The sequence below is a fragment of the Crinia signifera genome, chromosome 2 (genome assembly GCF_055691185.1).
Source record: "Crinia signifera chromosome 2, ASM5569118v1, whole genome shotgun sequence".
NCBI lineage: Eukaryota > Metazoa > Chordata > Amphibia > Anura > Myobatrachidae > Crinia > Crinia signifera.
In genome coordinates, this window is record NC_139218.1 from 176973790 (window position 1) to 176982424 (window position 8635).

General features: G+C 44.2%; 1 pseudogene; it reads left to right on the plus strand.

The window, feature by feature from the left end:
• The first annotated feature begins 6847 nt into the window (after nucleotides 1–6847).
• LOC146060811 (5S ribosomal RNA) lies at nucleotides 6848–6966 on the plus strand (annotated as a pseudogene).
• The last annotated feature ends 1669 nt before the right edge of the window (nucleotides 6967–8635 follow it).

Below are 8635 nucleotides of genomic sequence, written 5' to 3' on the forward strand. Positions count from 1 at the left end.
TGGATAGCTCCAATCATGTCCAATCTTGACAGCTAAGCAGTGTTAGGACTGGTTAGTACTTGGATGGGAGGCCACGTGTGAACACCAGGTGCTGTAAGAATTTTGACATTACTAGCAAATGCTTCTTTTCTCAAGCAATTCTAATTGATAACTTTTTCTTTGGGGAGAGTAGTTTTATTTTAGGCCATCTGTTAGTACCAGGTCCTGTAGGTCTTTTTACATTACCAACACATGATTTTTTTATCTCCAACAATTCAGTTTGGAAACTTTTTCAGTAGATTACTTGTAGATATAAGTATAAGAGGGCAATAATGTTGCTAATCTTCATCTACAGCTGTATCATACTAGATAGTCCCGATCGTGTACAGTCTTGGCAGCTAAGCAGTGGTTTGCCTGGTTAGTACTTGGATGGGAGACCACATTAGAACACCAGATGCAGTAGTAATTTTGACATTACTAGCAAATGCTTCTTTTCTCCAGCTATTCAAATTGATAACTTTTTCTTTGGGGAGAGTAGTTTTATTTTAGACCATCTGTTAGTACCAAGTCCTGTAGGTCTTTTTACATTACCAACACATGATTTTTTTTATCTCCAACAATACAGTTTGGAAACTTTTTCAGTCGATTACTTTTAGATATAAGTATAAGGGGGCAAAATAGTTGATAGTTTTCACCTCCAGCTGTATCACACTGGATAGTGCCAATCATGTCCAGTCTTGGCAGCTAAGCAGTGTTTTGCCTGGTTAGTACTTGGATGGGAGACCAAATGGGAACACCAGGTGCATTAGGAATTTTGACATTTCTGGAAAATGCTTCTTCTCTGTAGCTATTCAAATTGGATTTTTTTTTCTTTGGATTAATAGTATAGAGAAAAGGAAGGGGTCAAACAGACAATATATCCATGAACAAAATCTTTACCACACTTCTTAGGCCCCATTCCATCTGCTCTTGGCAGCTAAACAGTGCTGTGTCTGATTAGTAGTTTTATTTAAGACCACCGGCTAGAATCAGGTCCTGTAGGTCTTTTTACATTACCAACACATTATTTTATTTAACTCCAACAATACAGTTTGGAAACTTTTTCAGTAGATTACTTGTAGATATACCTGTAAGTAGAAGAGGGCAAAACCTTTGCTAGTCTCCACCTACATCTGTACCATACTGGCTAGGCCCAATCATGTCCAATCTTGGCAGCTAAGCAGTGATAGGTCTGGTTAGTACTTGGATGGTAGACCACGTGATAACACCAGGTGCGGTAAGAATTTTGACATTACTAGCAAATGCTTCTTTTCTCCAGCTATTCAAATTGATAACTTTTTCTTTGGGGAGAGTGGTTTTATTTTAGACCATCTGTTAGTACCAAGTCCTGTAGGTCTTTTTACATTACCAACACATGATTTTTTTATCTCCAACAATACAGTTTGGAAACTTTTTCAGTAGATTACTTTTAGATATAAGTATAAGGGGGCAAAATAGTTGATAGTTTTCACCTCCAGCTGTATCACACTGGATAGTGCCAATCATGTCCAGTCTTGGCAGCTAAGCAGTGTTTTGCCTGGTTAGTACTTGGATGGGAGACCAAATGGGAACACCAGGTGCATTAGGAATTTTGACATTTCTGGAAAATGCTTCTTCTCTGTAGCTATTCAAATTGGATTTTTTTTTCTTTGGATTAATAGTATAGAGAAAAGGAAGGGGTCAAACAGACAATATATCCATGAACAAAATCTTTACCACACTTCTTTGGCCCCATTCTTTGGCCCCATTCTATCTGCTCTTGGCAGCTAAACAGTGCTGTGTCTGATTAGTAGTTTTATTTAAGACCACCGGCTAGAATCAGGTCCTGTAGGTCTTTTTACATTACCAACACATTATTTTATTTAACTCCAACAATACAGTTTGGAAACTTTTTCAGTAGATTACTTGTAGATATACCTGTAAGTAGAAGAGGGCAAAACCTTTTTCTAGTCTCCACCTACAGCTGTACCATACTGGCTATTCCCAATCATGTCCAATCTTGGCAGCTAAGCAGTGATAGGTCTGGATAGTACTTGGATGGGACACCAGGTGCGGTAAGAATTTTGACATTACTAGCAAATGCTTCTTTTCTCAAGCTATTCAAATTGATAACTTTTTCTTTGGGGAGAGTAGTTTTATTTTAGGCCATCTGTTAGTACCAGGTCCTGTAGGTCTTTTTACATTACCAACACATGATTTTTTTATCTCCAACAATACAGTTTGGAAACTTTTTCAGTAGATTACTTGTAGATATAAGTATAAGGGGGCAAAATAGTTTATAGTCTTCATCTCCAGCTGTATCACACTGGATAGCAGGGCCGTTTCTAGAGAATTTAGCTCCCAGGGCAAAGAAATGAAAATGCGCCCCCCCCCCCCCCCATTCATAATGTGAAAGAGACTATATTGTGCGCGCCGAAGGCGCGCACGCCGAAAAAGGGGTGCGGCTTAATTAAAGGGGGTGTGGCTTAATATAAGGGTGTGGTCTAGCAGGAGAACAATTACCTTACACCTCACTCTTGCAACCTGCATGACCAAGCATTGGTTACCGCAGGAATGGTCATTGTCCTCCACACTCAAGTTGGCGGGCTGAAGGCCACACAGTGACATAAAAACCTAAATGCCCACACAGTGACCTAGTATGCCTCAGAGATCAAGCCCAAACAATGACAGGCTACATAAATCATTATACACTGTAATTTCAATTACACATTATGCCGCACACCGTGATGCCAATTACAAATTACACCCCTTAACACAATACACCCCACACCATGATGCCCATTATGTCCCACACTGTGAGGCCCATTATACCACACTCCATAATGCCCATTACATGCCACACCATAATGCCCCTTAAGCCCCACACCATGATGCCCATTACACCACACACCGTGATGCCCATTACACATTATGCCCCACAGCATAATGCCCATTACACAATATGCTCCACATCATAATGGCCATTATACATGATAGTTGCCAGGAGTTACATGCTCGTTGCCACTGGTTATTTCCTGCTTGTTGCCATGGAGTGATTACATCTTCATTGCCACAGGGGATTTCCTGCTAGTTGCCATGGGGTGATTACATGCTAGTTGCCATGGGGGATTTCCTGCTTGTTGCACATGCATAGTAGCACCGGCTAGGCACAAAAGCGCCCCTCACGCATGCGCAGTGCAGCCGCACCAGAATAACGGGGGTTAAAGAGCTGGTAATTACCCAGTTTCCAAAGGATCCTCTTACACGCATCCCGGCTGAAGTCCAGGAGGTTCGGCCACACGACAGGCATCATGTCCCAAGACAATAAGACGGTCCTAGTGATGGTGGGAGGGCATCACTCCCCGCGGACCCGGTTACAATGCGGGGCCCCCGAGGCACTGCTGGGGCTCCTAGGATGCTGTGTAGGCCCCAGTGTGTCTCTGGGGCCGGGCGAGGAGGGATGAAGGAGGCCACCACACACCTCCCTGACATATCCCACATCACCTCCTTTATCTTTCCTGGTCAGGTGGGATGAGGTTAGCTGCTGTTCTTCCTGATGCCTGCGCAGGCCTGGCACAGGCTGCACAAGGACATCCCAAAATGCAGGTTCACGCTGGGACTGACCAGTTTCAAAATCCTGGTGTGAACCTTCATTTTACGATGTGAAAGCAGTATTACATTAAGCGTAACCCCCACCCTTCCCCTCTTACACAGCCCCCCCACCCCCACTGCTTTTATACACAGTGACACAGTGCCCCCCACTACCTGCACAAAGCATGTCAGCGGCGGCTGGGTCTTCCATCTCGGAGGCACAGCGGCAGCAGTTTCCCTATAGCAGCAGCCAGCCTGCCGGGTCTTCACCATAGGGACACAACATCTGGGGTCTTCCATCTCAGCGGTGGTGGACTAGTGCAGCGCATGGATGCTGAGGCCACGCCCACCGCTGTCTTCATACTTAACTACTTTCGGAAACTGGTTTCAGGGAGATCCCATACCTCACAAGTTGTGCATGGTTAAAACCAGGACCTGCCACGCCATAGGCGTGGCTGACCCAGGGTGGGGCTACAAAGAAGGTGGGTGTGGTCTCCAGTAAAGTGGACATGGCCCAGTGCAGTGACACCCATTTTATTAATTTTTTTCCCTGGTGGCTGGCCACTAGCAGGCTTTGCTGGCCTGGGTGGCTCTTGTGCGGACTATGGGCAGCGGTGCTTGGCAGGCCTTAGGCATGATTGTGCCAGGCTCCACTGTGCTGTCCAAATTTTTAGATGGGGATTGATTATTCTGGGGGTATTGGGAGGGCTATGTGGGGCATTGGGGGGACTGGCGGCTAAAATGTGAGCCTCCTGTCAGCTACCAGCCTACACATACACACACACACACACAAATACAGACAGACACAGGACAGTGTTCTCCTATACACAAACACACAATGCCAGTGTACTCACACACACTGACAGGGATCAGTACCTAACTATATACACACACACACACACACACATACAGGGGTCACTACCAGCCTACACACACACACACACACACACACACACACACACACACACACACACACACAGGGGTCACTGACAGCCTACACACACACACACACACATGAGTCACTGCCAGCCTACACACACACACACACACACACACGGGTCACTGCCCACACACACACACACACACACACAGGGGCCACTACCAGCCTACACACACACACACACACACACACACACACACAGGGGTCACTACCAGCACACACACACAGGGGTCACTGCCAGCCTACACACACACACACACACACACAGGGGTCACTGCCAGCCTACACACACACACACACACACACACACACACACAGGGGTCACTGCCAGCCCACACACACACACACACACACACACACACACACACACACACAGGGGTCACTGCCAGCTCTTATTGATACACCCAGGGGGTCACCTACACACATATTGGTGTCAGTGGCAAGCTACAGTACATAAACACACACCCTACATCACAGAGCTGCTTGCACACACACAGTACCAGCCAGCATGGAGCTGCAGTGCAGAGGTAGAAATAATGTCATGCACTAACCTGATAACGGAACACTCCTGCTCCTCCTCCAGCCTGTCCTCTGAGCTGCTTCCTGTTCTAGCTCCCTCCGTCACTCCCCCTGTCACTGTCTTCAGCCTGCAGCTTCCACAATGTGAAGACTCCGCAGCTGCTGTCTCCCTGGAGGCTCCCTCTGTCTGCTGGGCGCTGCGGCAGCGCTTACTATGCACGCTAGTGCCAAGCTCCGCCCCCCATCTACCCGTGGCCTGGGCAACGCTGTACCAGTCCATAGGTCAAGCTCCGCCCCTGCTCATACTGACAGCCGGAAGGCAGGGAGAGATCCTTCCGGCTGTCAGGTGTCCCTTCAGTAGCGCAGCGCTCCCCCGTGCTGACCCGGCGCTCCAGCAAAAGTGATACAGCGGGTCATGGGGGAGCTGGTGCGGCGCCCCGGCAGCTAGCAGTGGCGGACAAGCCGTGCAGTCACGTGGTGGCAAGCACGGCGCCCCGGGCGGCTGCACGGCTTGTCCGCCTGTAGAAACGGCCCTGCTGGATAGTCCCAATCATTTCCAGTCTTGGCAGCTAAGCAGTGTTTGGCCTGGTTAGTACTTGGATCGGAGACCAAATGGGAACACTAGGTGCAGTAGGAATTTTGACATTTCTGGAAAATGCTTCTTCTCTGTAGCTATTCAAATTTGATTTTTTTCTTTGGATTAATAGTATAGAGAAAAGGAAGGAGTCAAACAGACAATATATCCATGAACAAAATCTTTACCACACTTCTTAGGCCCCATTCCATCTGCTTTTGGCAGCTAAACAGTGCTGTGTCTGATTAGTAGTTTTATTTTAGACCACCGCCTAGTATCAGGTCCTGTAGGTCTTTTTACATTACCAACACATTATTTTATTTAACTCCAACAATACAGTTTGGAAACTTTTTCAGTAGAATACTTGTAGATATACCTGTAAGTAGAAGAGGGCAAAACCGTTGCTAGTCTTCACCTACAGCTGTACCATACTGGCTAGGCCCAATCATGTCCAATCTTGGCAGCTAAGCAGTGATAGGTCTGGTTAGTACTTGGATGGGAGACCACGTGATAACACCAGGTGCTGTAAGAATTTTGACATTACTAGCAAATGCTTCTTTTCTCCAGCTATTCAAATTGATAACTTTTTCTTTGGGGAGAGTAGTTTTATTTTAGGCCATCTGTTAGTACAAGGTCCTGTAGGTCTTTTTACATTACCAACACATGATTTTTTTATCTCCAACAATACAGTTTGGAAACTTTTTCAGTAGATTCCTTGTAGATATAGGTATAAGGAGGCAAAAAAGTTGATAGTCTTCACATCCAGCTGTATCACACTGGATAGTCCCATTCATGTCCAGTCTTGGCAGCTAAGCAGTGTTTGGCCTGGTTAGTACTTGGATCGGAGACCAAATGGGAACACCAGGTGCAGTAGCAATTTTGACATTTTTGGAAAATGCTTCTTCTCTGTAGCTATTCAAAATTGATTGTTTTTCTTTGGATTAATAGTATAGAGTAAAGGAAGGGGTCAAACAGACAATATATGCATGAACAAAATCTTTACCACACTTCTTAGGCCCCATTCCATCTGCTTTTGGCTGCTAAACAGTGCTGTATCTGATTAGTAGTTTTATTTGAGAACACCGGCTACTATCAGGTCCTGTAGGTCTTTTTACATTACCAACACATTATTTTATTTAACTCCAACAATAAAGTTGGAAAAATTTTCAGTAGATTACTTGTAGATAAACAGTAAGAAGAAGAGGGCAAAAACGTTGTTAGTCTTCACCTACAGCTGTACCACACTGGCTAGGCCCAATCATGTCCAATCTTGGCAGCTAAGCAGTGTTAGGCCTGGTTAGTACTTGGATGGGAGGCCATGTGGGAACACCAGGTGCTGTAGGTATTTTGACATTACTAGCAAATGCTTCTTTTCTCCAGCTATTCAAATTGATAACTTTTTCTTTGGGGAAAGTAGTTTTATTTTAGACCATCTGCTAGTACCAGGTCCTGTAGGTCTTTTTACATTACCAACACATGATTTTTTTTATCTCCAACAATACAGTTTGGAAACTTTTTCAGTAGATTACTTGTAGATATAAGTATAAGGGGGCAAAATAGTTGGTAGTTTTCACCTCCAGCTGTATCACATTGGATAGTCCCAATCATGTCCAGTCTTGGCAGCTAAGCAGTGTTTTGCCTGGTTAGTACTTGGATGGGAGACCAAATGGGAACACCAGGTGCATTAGGAATTTTGAAATTTCTGGAAAATACTTCTTCTCTGTAGCTATTCAAATTGGATTTTTTTTCTTTGGATTAATAGTATAGAGAAAAGGAAGGGGTCAAACAGACAATATATCCATGAACAAAATCTTTACCACACTTCTTAAGCCCCATTCCATCTGCTTTTGGCAGCTAAACAGTGCTGTGTCTGATTAGTAGTTTTATTTTAGACCACCGCCTAGTATCAGGTCCTGTAGGTCTTTTTACATTACCAACACATTATTTTATTTAACTCCAACAATACAGTTTTGAAACTTTTTCAGTAGAATACTTGTAGATATACCTGTAAGTAGAAGAGGGCAAAACCGTTACTAGTCTTCACCTACAGCTGTACCATACTGGCTAGGCCCAATCATGTCCAATCTTGGCAGCTAAGCAGTGATAGGTCTGGTTAGTACTTGGATGGGAGACCACGTGATAACACCAGGTGCTGTAAGAATTTTGACATTACTAGCAAATGCTTCTTTTCTCCAGCTATTCAAATTGATAACTTTTTCTTTGGGGAGAGTAGTTTTATTTTAGGCCATCTGTTAGTACAAGGTCCTGTAGGTCTTTTTACATTACCAACACATGATTTTGTTATCTCCAACAATACAGTTTGGAAACTTTTTCAGTAGATTACTTGTAGATATAGGTATAAGGAGGCAAAAAAGTTGATAGTCTTCACATCCAGTTGTATCACACTGGATAGTCCCATTCATGTCCAGTCTTGGCAGCTAAGCAGTGTTTTGCCTGGTTAGTACTTGAATGGGAGACCACGTGATAACACCAGGTGCTGTAAGAATTTTGACATTACTAGCAAATGCTTCTTTTCTCCAGCTATTCAAATTGATAATTTTTTCTTTGGGGAGAGTAGTTTTATTTTAGACCATCTGTTAGTACCAAGTCCTGTATGTCTTTTTACATTACCAACACATGATTTTTTTTATCTCCAACAATACAGTTTGGAAACTTTTTCAGTAGATTACTTGTAGATATAGGTATAAGGGGGCAAAAAAGTTGATAGTCTTCACATCCAGCTGCATCACACTGGATAGTCCCAATCATGTCCAGTCATGGCAGCTAAGCAGTGTTTGGCCTGGTTAGTACTTGGATCGGAGACCAAATGGGAACACCAGGTGCAGTAGCAATTTTGACATTTTTGGAAAATGCTTCTTCTCTGTAGCTGTTCAAAATTGATTGTTTTTCTTTGGATTAAAAGTATAGAGTAAAGGAAGGGGTCAAACAGACAATATATGCATGCACAAAATCTTTACCACACTTCTTAGGCCCCATTCCATCTGCTTTTGGCT